This window comes from Castor canadensis, chromosome 7 (assembly GCF_047511655.1).
Source record: "Castor canadensis chromosome 7, mCasCan1.hap1v2, whole genome shotgun sequence".
Taxonomy (NCBI): Eukaryota; Metazoa; Chordata; class Mammalia; order Rodentia; family Castoridae; genus Castor; species Castor canadensis.
This window is the reverse complement of record NC_133392.1, coordinates 24121348-24131637: the sequence shown is the minus strand read 5'-3', so window position 1 is coordinate 24131637 and position 10290 is coordinate 24121348. Positions and strand designations below refer to the sequence as shown.

Sequence of the window (10290 nt, the reverse complement as noted above, 5' to 3'; positions counted from 1 at the left end):
AGATCTTAGAAAATTTTTTAACTTTTCTGTTTCTTACCCAAAGTAATTATAATGCCAGTACCTACTTAAAAGGTCCTTATAAGGACTAAATGGCATTGTATATAATGCTGGTGAAGCTGAGAATAATTTGCTATGTGCTAACTCCTGAGTGCAGATGATGCAATGTATCTCAGTATACATTTACTCTTTTCAGGTAATGGATCAAAGGTGCAGGAAAAGGTAAAGAATTTGGTGTGGAGCACCTTAAATGTGAACTGTCTGTCCAGGTAGTAATGTTGACAGACAGTTCAAAATTTCAACTATAGTTCAGGGAGAGTTCTATGCTAGAGGCTTATATTTTTGTCAGGAGATACACTTAGATTTCATATCTAGAAATTGCTGAAATTTGGCAGTTAACCAAAAGTATTTTGTGTGAGGAGGGATAAGGTTAATGAACAGGATTTTCTTTTGACATTCACTGTTTTCAGCTTTATTGAACAGTGACAAATAAAAAGCTATATAGATATGGATTAAAGGAATACAACATAGTGGTCCTATGGAAATATGTCTTGTGTAATGATTCCCACCATCAAGGTATAGCATGCCATCATCTGTTCATGTAGTTACATTTTCTTTCTCTGTGGTGAGAACTTATGATCTACACTTTTATCGAATTTCTAGTATACAGTGTTTTAGATATAGCTATAGTCATAAATGTATATTACGTCTGTATTTGACTATATGTTATACCTGTATATTATATCTTTAAGACTTATTAATCTTATAACTAAATGTTTGTACTCTTTGATCAATATCTCCTCATTTCAGCACTCCCGAGCTCCTAGAAACCACCATTTTACTCTCTGATTCTATAAATTCAACTTTTTAAGATTCCACATACCATGTGATATTTGTGTTTTAGTTGGTATTTACTCTTAAGGAATGGGTTAAGGTAAAGGAATAGTGGAAGGAACTGAGAAAAACAAGCCAAAAAACTAGTAAAAGAGAAGAGTGGTTTCATAAAAGTCGAAGTTCAAAGTTTTCCCAAATAAGGCACTCTAGTCAAGTTACATAGACTGAAAACCAGACAAGAGCAGAGAAAAAGTCCTTGCATTTGACAATACAAAGATTGTTGCTAACCTCTGAAAAAGAAGTGCTGGAGAGATCACGAGGAAAGAAAATATATTTCAGTTGGTAAAAGAATGAAATGGAAGTGAAAAATATAAGAAAGGGAACACAGATAACTATTTTAATATATTGTCAGGTAAATAGAGCTCACAGTCTGATAAAGCTGAGAAGAGGAACATAAAAATCCTCATTGGTATATATCAAGGGAGTCAATGAATATTGTGCACATTTTGGCTTAGGGAATTCTTTAAAACAGTGATGTGAAATACAGGTAAAATTTGTGTAAAATGATTGTGATAATGTATACAATTGTGTAACGTGTAATGTGAATTTCAGGGGATTGCCACTAAAACAGCTACTTAGTAAATGCCAGAAAGACAACACTTTTGTTTGTTGCTATGGGACTAAGCCTGTGATACCCAAACAACCATAAGTTAGGTAGGAAAACTTAGTTAATCAGCTCATCATTTTGTCTGCATGATGCCAAATCCCTGTTTTGACTGCTTTTCTCATTAAATTGGATCAATTGAACATTTGTAGTAGCATCATTTAGAAAACACCACAGGTGTTTAAAGAGGGCATTGCTTACCTAAATTATACTACATGACTAAACTTTACTCATCCATAAGTGCAATGTATGTTTGCGTGCACACACACACACACACACACACACACACACACACACACGCACGCACACACACATACATATACATGCACCATCTTCCAACAATGGTTAGCATTTAGTTGTGTGGATAATTTTTTTTTAGTTTTTAATTTTTTTCCCTGATGCCTAGCATTCTTAGAGTGACAGCTTTCTGTTTTCTATAGTATTTCCTGGTTTTATTAAAGTTGGCTATAAGGGTGCTGAATTTCTATTTATAAAGTTTATTCTATTTTAAATTACAGAAAATGAGGAGATGTAAGAAAGAAGAGGACGTTTTAAAGACTCAGATTGTCAATAGGGTAAAAATATAGAGAGAAGAAAGCTGAAGGGGGAAAAATTGCTTCTGAAAATCAGGAGAAAGCCATGGACCACTGAAGTCCTTACTGATGGACTCAGTTCTGATCATAGATATATTTTTCAGTTATCAAGGCAAGACATTTTGAGGAAGATTTCTGGGGTCATAGCTGAAATTTTCAAAGCAGGATTAGTTTAAATCTCCAGATCTCTGAATCACAATTTCTTCAACACAGTATAAAATTTTCTCTCAGAAGATGGAAGGCAAGTTAATCTATTGGAATGTTTTAAGTAGCTCCCAAGAAGAAACATTTTTATCTCTTCTATTTAAACAAGAGAAAGGGCTAAATTTAGCTCTACCAGACTTTTGAATTGTCCAATGAATGTCATTGTAACTGCTTTCAAATATAATTGCCTATGTTGAATAGGGAAGGCCAATGAACACAGTATACAAACCATTATTTTAAATGACTAATTCAATTCATGTCACCATTTTGTATTATTTCAGCACAAAAGAAACATAATGCTTACAGAGCACTTGTTATTGTAAATATTTTCTATGGAAATCATTCTTTCTTAAAATAGATTTTAAAAGATAACTGTAAAGTTAATACTTGACATGGTGTCATCACAGGAAAATGTAGTTAATGAAAAAATTCCAAGAATGTAAATCTATATTTAGTTTGTAGCATGAAGAGGTGCTAACACAAATGTGAATGGGCCTCAGTATTTCCTTCTCTTTCAGATTCTCTGACTCTAGAAATACTTATTTTAAAATAGAGGAGTGGCTCTATTTTGTATTTACTTGAAATTTTGAAGGAGACTAAATTTGACCTCTATGTTCTGTTTTCTCATCTATACTCACATAGTCATTGTTCCACTACTAGAATTAGGTGCTTACCCTGGGTTTTGGTTTCTGTAGACTTTATTCTCAACCAGGAATCAATAAAGGTATAAACTAATTACTAAGATTTACTCTAGCTATTTAGTTTTTGTCCCCTGAAGGTATCTGCCCTTTAAACAATGGATCAACAAATACTCATTGTGTGTATCTCATGTGTGCAGTACTGTGGAGTTACAGAAGGCTTAGGGTTAGCTCTAAATATATTATCTTTGTTGGGCTGATAAAATATGGTACAGAGAGTTATAAATTTGGATACTCAAATACTATTCATAGTGTCTTATAGACCTAGCAATTCCTCACAATTTAGTAACATGACAGAGAGAGTACATAACCTGCTAATTAAAATTACACAATTTGCACCCAGCCTACTCTGCTTCAAATCTTGGTTCTTCTGTTTACTAGCTGCATGACTTTGGGTAAGGAAGTTCCTCATATTACATATTTTAAGGATTACATATATTTAACATGAGGACAATTTATAGTATCTTCCTCTTAGAGTTGGGATCATTAAATTATCATTATATATAAAAGTGATATGTAAATATTTATACAGTGCCAACTATGCTCAAAGTATTATTCCATACATTTATTGTTATAATAAATACTTGGTGCCAAAATCAGGTACTATTCTTTTACTCCAAGGAACACATGATAATTGGCCTTTACATTCTAAACATACTGGGTTTGAAAAAGATAAGATATACTGTTGGCTATTTATCTGGTTTAATAACATGTATTGAATATTTACTTTGTCCATAGTTTGAAGGTCTGCTGTATAGTAGTGATCATTAGGAAGTCCCAGGTTTCATTGAACTCATATTCTAGTTGGGAGGTAGGTAAGCAGATAAATAGTCTGAGAATGTGAGAAGATAGTGATGGTGTAATAAGGGCTGGGAATGTAGATCAGTGGTAGGGGGCTTGCCTAGCCAGCACATCAAAAGCAGAAAAAAACAAAGAAAACAAAGGGCATAACAAGTGGGGAAGATATCAATTTGAATAGCACTGTCAAGAAAGTCTTCTGAGAAATTTGTCAGTGAGCAGACTATGATAATATCTGTAGATAATCATTCCTGACAGAGAAATTGTGAGTGCAAAGTTCTTGAGACTTAAAAGTACTTAGTGTGTTCAAGGAATAATGAAGAGGTCAGTTAGTTTGATGTGGAATTAACAAATGGCAGATTGGTGGGGAATGTGTCCAATGAGGAAGTCAGGGGCCAGCTCACAGAGAAGCTGGTGGACAAAGAATTTATTTTCAATGTGTTGGCAAGTCATCAGAAGATGGCAAGCCATGGCATCACATGATCTTACATTTTAGAAGTAATAGAGTGGTAAACAAAGGAGTTTTAGTCCAAGGCAGTGGTGGTCAAACCAAGAGTAGGTATAAGGTGGAGTAATAAGATTGGGAACAAGAGGGCTGGAGGTAACAATTGTGAGATTTGGGATATGTAAGAGAGAAATGAGAGCATTTTCTGACAGTCCTTACATGCAATTTCTGACCACATTAACCCTAGTCCTCCCTCTCTTTCTTCCAGAAAGCACAGAGCAAAAGGAATGAGATTAAAATTTCTACAGGGTGAAATGAGTATGATATAAGTTGTGAAAATATTAACTATTCATAAAGGACTGTGCTATTAGTAATGAATTACTAGTGACATGACTCCATAGCTGTCAGGCATGTCCCACAGCTCCCTCTAGTGCTGATGTTTTCTGGGAAGTTTATTTGGAGTAGGTGGGATTTGAACTGTGCCTATAATGAGTGAGTTGGAAAAGGGAGAACAAAGGCATTGCATGAATGGCCAGAATTCCAGCCCTTAACACTGATGGTGTAGAGTAGAAGGAAAGGCAGTGAGCTGACATATGGGAGGAGTAAGTCCAGATTACTTTTTTCTCTAGTTAAATGATATACACATTCCTTTATCTACTCACTAAACTCTCTAGAAGAAGCACAAAAGGGGAAATATCTTTTGTGCATGCATGCGTGTGTGCGTGTGTGTGTGTGTGTGTGTGTGTGTGTGATGCTGGAGATTGAGTCCAGAGCTTTGCACATGCTAGGCTAGTGCTCTAGTTCTGAGCTATACCCCTTCCCAAGAGGAAGTATCCTGATAAGGAAAGATTTAGGTATGGTTGTGTGCACCTGTAGTTCCTGTTACTCAGGAGGTGGAGGTCAGAGAATCATCTTTTTGGCTCAGGCAAAATTAGCATGTGACCCTACTTTGAAAACCAAAGTAGAAAAAAAAAACCTGAGAGTGTGGCTCAAGTGGTAGAATACCCGCATAGCAGGCACAAACTCTGAGTTCAAACCCTAGTATTGAAAAAGAAATGAAAAGAATTCTAGTGCTTTTCCAGCAATATGTGTTCTTCCTCCTCTCTTCATGAGAGGTGTGTGGTGGGTAATGAACCTGACAAGTAAGTCTCTCCAGGAGCCTTTTCAGGTTTAGCAGGTAGATGTGAATAGAAAGGATTTAGCACATCTAATTAACTTTATTGAGTCATTTGATAGGGCTACATCTGCCTCTTTATGCAGTAACACTAAATGCATTCTCTTCTTTATTGAGGTCCAGATGGCTACAGAGGAAAAGACAGAAACCACATGAAAAGCCTGAGGTCAGCATCCCGGAGTTGGTCGAAAGTCCCTGAGCATAAACTGTAAAACAGTTGAAGTCATTTAGCTCAGAGACACCAGTAGATAAGGACATGGATCAGTGCAAATGAGTAGGAAGGCAGCAGGATGTTGACCAGTTCATGGGCTCCTGCCTCCTGAAACACTTCCTTCAGCCTTTGCCCTAGCCTATGGTTTTCTTACTCTTTTATGACCCTCTCCATCCTTTCCATCTGCTCAAATTTTAGCTGCTATTAAAAACTTATCAGTTAGGAATATAAACTGTGTTTAACTCCCCTCAAATGTAAATGAAATCAACAAAAAGTGCTAAGAAAAAATATATAGAGACTTAAATAATTAAGATACAGGGACAAGTCCAGGGATGAAGGCTTCGTTTCAAACACAGTTGGATTCAGTGTTAAACATGTCATCTATAATAGCTATGTGAGAATGGAGCTTAGATGTAGAAACAGAGTCATGCAGTAGAAAGGAATGGCTTCTTCTATAGAAGAGGAATGTAGTTTCCCTGTTGGATCAAAGACAGAACTGGTCTTGTTGGTCTGAGTGGTTTCTTGTGGGCTAAACATATGGCCAGGGGCCTTGGCTCTGTTGACTGGCCAGATATTACAAGTGCTCAAGTACCTCCTGATAGAGTGATCAAGGGTTGAGATAGAGGTGGGGTGGGGGAGAAGAAGTCCCACAAATGAAATAGGACCATAAGATTCCATTGTAATAAATGGGACAAGTACTTGAGGAAAAGTCAACAAAAAGCCTATAGGAGCCATATTCATATTTTATTTCTCTTGAAAGCTTTATTCTGATGTCTTTCTTCTCCAAACTCTGCTGAGAATTTTCTTTGTTTGCCTGGTCATATGTCTTTGTACACTGACTTCTCTCCCCCTTTGTAATCCTAGGTGAAAGATGCTGTGTTCTCTTTGCAAGTGAATTGAACATAGAGTACAGCACATAGTACATGCACAAGTAGGCCTTTAAGGAAAGGTGTTGCCATGTTTATAGATCACTGAATATCTGTATTTGAAGAATATATTAGTATCAGTTTTATGAAAAATAAAAAAAGCATATGTGACTGAGGAACTATGGATATCAGTAATGAGCAGTTTTGAGAGATTCCTTTTTTAATGCAAAGTTTCACAAATTTTCATGTCATCCTTGTTCAGGGGCCATACAAATCTTCTCTGCACCATTCCAGTTTTAGTATAGGTGCGACTAAAGGGAGCACTCAGGGGATTTCTCATACTATGACAGTTTGTTTGTTCTTCTCAAATTTTTCATAGACCTTTTTTCACATTTATTTCATTGTTCTAAAATATTAACTAATTTTTAAAATGTCTTTTATGTATAGAAAGTATCTTTTATATATAAGGACTATGTGATCCCAATTTCTCAAAATAAATCCAGTAGTTATATAATCATTTCATAAATTGTAAATCTTATTTTTAGAGAAGAGACTTAGCCTACTTGCTGAGTGAAAGATAGGAAGAGGCTGGACTTGAAATCAGGTCTGACTGCTTTGAAAACATGAATGCTTTTACTATAGCATCAATAATCTTAGATTTTAACACTTGTGTTTCCTGGAGTCCCTCATGTGGAAGTATACTGATGATTTGAGGATTTTTTTTTGACACTTGTTGGAAGGTGACAGCATGCTAGTGCCACTGTTTTCCTTCTCTTTCTCAATCTCTCTTTTTCCTTCTCTTCTCCTCTTCCTCTCTTTGTCTTCCTCTTACTTCTCTTTTGCAAGACCCAAATAACATTTTATCTCTTTCTTTCCTTTTTTCCTTTTATCCTGCCTTCCTTCTTCTCTCTCCTTTCTTTTTTTTAGCAAGCATATTAGAATAATAAATTGTGGCACCCTGAATATTTAAAGAAAGAATAGTGTTGGAGTTCCTACCTTGGCAAAGTAGGGTGGGCCCATTAGTCTTAAGTCTTTCCTTCCACAATGGAAGTTATTGTAATCCTGAATAAGACTGTAGAACTTGGTTTCCTTTTTCTTAAAGTTGCCAATAGCAATACAGCACTGCATAGAGTTGCTATGAAAATTAAATGAAATACTTTATGAAAGCAATTATCTCTGAACTTGGCATATACACATGATAAATATTTGTTCTCATTGGCTACTGTTTATTTTAGGAGGTAAATTTGATCTCCCAGATTTTGTGTTTGTTGAATTGGTTTTTTTTAAAATTACCTATTTATGTCCAGGACTAGGAAGTAGAACTTTTTGAAATCACAAAGAGATGTTGGTCACATAAATGTTAATAAGAATTTTTATGTATATGTATCTTTAAATGTATGAAATAATAACAGAATCCTGTGGTTCAAAGCTTTCAAGAGTATCAGAAGCTCATAGAAATGGACTAAAAGATTCATACAATAAATTTCTAATAAAGTCAAACCCATCTGTGTACAACAGAATATATCCAAAATCCTACTGCAAATAAATATGCAAAATAAAAATTATCAAATACAAATATTGAAATATCTTGTTTTTCTAATTAGTTCTTTTTTCACCTGAAAAAAATGTGAAAAAGATCAGAAGTGTAAGATTCAAATAGGCTGTTGTTATTTTTAACTGTAACACTCTTTTTACTCTGTGATACATCCCTTTTCTTTAGCTGGGTCAGATGATTGGCTTGGAGGGTAAAGGATGGAATAGTAAATCTTGCATTCTGGGTGGCAGAAGGACTTACCATTTGAAATGACTGATAGGTAACACGAAAGAAAAGAAGACAGAGAATGGATCATATTTAACATCTGCAGAATTAATGATAGCTCGTTCTTTCTGCAAGTGCTCTGACATCGCCCTCTCTCCAATGTCCTGTGGTTGCTAAGCAACCTCTCATAGAAGTAGTCGAGTGAGAAAGATCTGTCAAATTCATTATTTTTGCCTTAAAGAGGCAGTGGCTATGATGAAAGTAAAAGTACTATACTTTATCTCTGTTTATAGTAGTGCAGACTGGGAAAAGGAAACTTTCTGTCCACCCTAACTCTTTCTCACTTCCTGATTTTAAATATGAAATTCCTTGAGACCTAGAAAGGATTGGAGGTAAAATGTATGACCAACACAGAAAGGACAGCAAAATAAATAAAGGAAAACCAAGGAGAGAGACCAAATTGAAAAGCAGTGGTTGTCTTTTTTTCTTAATTTCCATTTCAGGTTACTCTGGAAGCAAGTTATATAGTCTTGCAATATCTTGGAATTCACTAAAAGAAGAACAGGAGAAAAATTAATGTAAACTCTGTGCAAAGGGACAGCTACTTCAAGGGGAAAAGAAATCATAGCTTTTCTTATATATCTATTACATTTTCCTAGGAAGATATGGTACACTTGCTATGTGTGAAAGATGAGTCCAAGACAATGTTTGAGCCAGGCAGTGATGAGAGGGTAGTGAAGACCAAAGAGTCTGTTAAACATTCAGCCTCCATTTCTGCATCAACTTTCTTCTAAATATTCCTTGGGATTTCAGTTCTTGCGTTTGATTTATTTCAGTGGAATTCAGCACTTTGGACACTAGATTAATCTGTATTTCTTTCCTACATGTAAATCTGATGCATCTCTTTAAAATGAAAGTTCGTTCTTACCCATGGAACAAATAGCCACAACAGATAAAATAGTGACTGCATTCCTTTTGGAAGCATGTGTACATGAAAGTATGGCTTAATTGTAATTAACTCCTTGGGCGAATCACTTAAACCCTGCTATCTCTTAATTTCTGATGTATAAAACAAGGACATCACAAATACCATCACTGGAGCCATTGTGAAGACTTCTGCTTTTCCTAGTGAATTGTCATTGTTGAATACTTTACCTTGTGAATGTGCATTAATGCTGTAACAATGGTAAGCATAATGATAAACAATAAAATTAAAAGTAAATGTTATCATTCAAACCTCAGCATTATCCCAACCCCACTTTTTTAGGATAAATTATTATATGTTGTAGTGTAACACTCAATGTTAATATTTTAAAATGACATTTTTAGTTCCCTTGAATGTCAGAGTTTCTTGCTGAGAGGAACCTAGGATTTTGCTCTGCTGGAAGTCCATCCAGGTATGATTAATCAGAGATAATGAACCTATGCCCCCTCTGTCCTCCCCATTCTCTAGCCTACCAATAGAGCCAGATTACTTAACAGTGAATGGTCTTACATTTAAATAATAATGCCAAGGAAAGAATTTGACTGGCAAAGTCAATCTGGGAAAACTTCTGAAATGAGATGAAGAATTCCAAGTGTCTAGGAATTTATTGGATTTTCAATATAACTGGATCAGGTTGAGAAATCTAGAGGGCTTTGTAATGCTTTCACTATTACAAATAAAAGTCAAATCTCTTATTTTCACTTTTGTGGCTACATACTAACATTGTCTGTGTGTTCTTTTTTATTTGTTCTGCACCCATATATTACTCATCAGCTTACTTAAGAAAGGCAAGTGCATGGAGATTTATTGATAACTTCAAGAATGGAAGAAATTAAAACTAAAATAAAATTTAAATAGCAAAGAGTGCTTTATATGCAGATTACATATTTTAAATATGGTATACATAATTCTTTGTGAGAAGATACATAAATTAGGAACCTGAATGGGATTAGGGTAATTCAATTATAGACCTCATCAATGACCTTAACCATGCCTTTCTTTTTCAATTTTCTCACCTAATCACTAAGACCAATAATGTATCATCCTGTGGGGCTTTTCATG

General features: G+C 35.2%; 1 non-coding gene across 1 annotated transcript; it reads right to left on the bottom strand.

The window, feature by feature from the left end:
- Positions 1 to 6701: 6701 nt before the first annotated feature.
- LOC141425215 (U6 spliceosomal RNA) lies at positions 6702 to 6808 on the bottom strand. Its single transcript, XR_012450303.1, has one exon. It is a non-coding gene; the product is annotated as a U6 spliceosomal RNA (small nuclear RNA).
- Between the last annotated feature and the right edge of the window lie 3482 nt (positions 6809 to 10290).